Consider the following 1,195-nt stretch of genomic DNA (forward strand, 5'->3'; position numbering starts at 1 on the left):
TTATTTCTTAAGATTCCATTTCTTGGAATTCCCTGACAGTCCAGTGGTTAGGGCTCCGAGCTTCCCCTCTGCACTGCAGAAGGCACAGATTCCATCCTTTCATTCAGTTCAGTCGCTCAGTCGTGCCGGCTCTGCAACCCCATGGATTGCAGCACGCCCGGCTTCCCTGTCCATCACTAACTCCCGGAGCTTGCTCATACTTATGTCCCTCAAGTTGGTGATGCCATCCAACCATCTCATCCTCTGTCGTCCCCTTCTCCTGCCTTCAATCTTTCCCAGCATCAGGGTCTTTTCAAATGAGCCTGTTCTTCGCATCAGGTGGCCCAAGTATTGGAGTTTCAGCTTCAGCATCAGTCCTTCCGATGAACATTCAAGACTGATTTCCTTTAGGATAGGTTGGTTGATCTTGCAGTCTAAGGGACTCTCAAGAGTCTTCTCCAACACCACAGTTGAAAAGCATCAATTCTTCCGCGCTCAGCTTTCTCTATTCGATCCTTAGGCAGGGAAATAAGATCCTGCAAGCCACAGGGCAGCCTGCCGAGCCGAGTGAAGAGAGGTCTGCCTAGCTGCGCGTTGTGGTCCTGGCTCATGGGCCCTTGAAGCGGGCAACTACCAGGCCTGGGGAGGGAGCAGTGGGCAAGACGGGCGAAAAGGTGTCCTCAGGGGAGGGGCTCGTAGAGGGACAGTCCAGGGCCCCGCGTCGTGAGCTCGCCTTCTGGTGCTGGTGTCGCGGGGGGCGGGGCGGGGGGGTCGTCCTGCGGGGGCAACGCCGAGCAGGGACAGGACAAGACGCCTCCAGGAAGCTCTCCAGACCCCTGTGCTAGTCGGGCTCCGCCAGGCTTCCGGCAGCCGCCGGGGCCTAATTCGGCGCGTGTTTGGCCCGGGGGTCTCTGCTCCCCCGGCCTCCACACTGCTGCCAGCATCCAGCAGGGTGCTTGAGACCTCGCCTCTTCTTGCGGGAGAGACCCTCTGCAGTGACCCCATTCTGGGATCCGGGGGGCGAGCAGGTCCTGACCAGCCAGCCCTGAGCCGCCCAGCCACCGTCCGGCTTCCAGCCGGCTCTGCATTCTCCGCAGTGAGACCCTGGATCTCCCGCGAGCTGGGTTTTCGGGGCGCTGTATGTGGAACCCGGGAGCGGAGCCGCGAGGCTGCCCCCGGCCGCCAGGGGCCGCTGCGTCCCCCGCGGCCGCCGCGC

The sequence above is a fragment of the Bos taurus genome, chromosome 14 (assembly GCF_002263795.3).
Source record: "Bos taurus isolate L1 Dominette 01449 registration number 42190680 breed Hereford chromosome 14, ARS-UCD2.0, whole genome shotgun sequence".
Taxonomy (NCBI): domain Eukaryota; kingdom Metazoa; phylum Chordata; class Mammalia; order Artiodactyla; family Bovidae; genus Bos; species Bos taurus.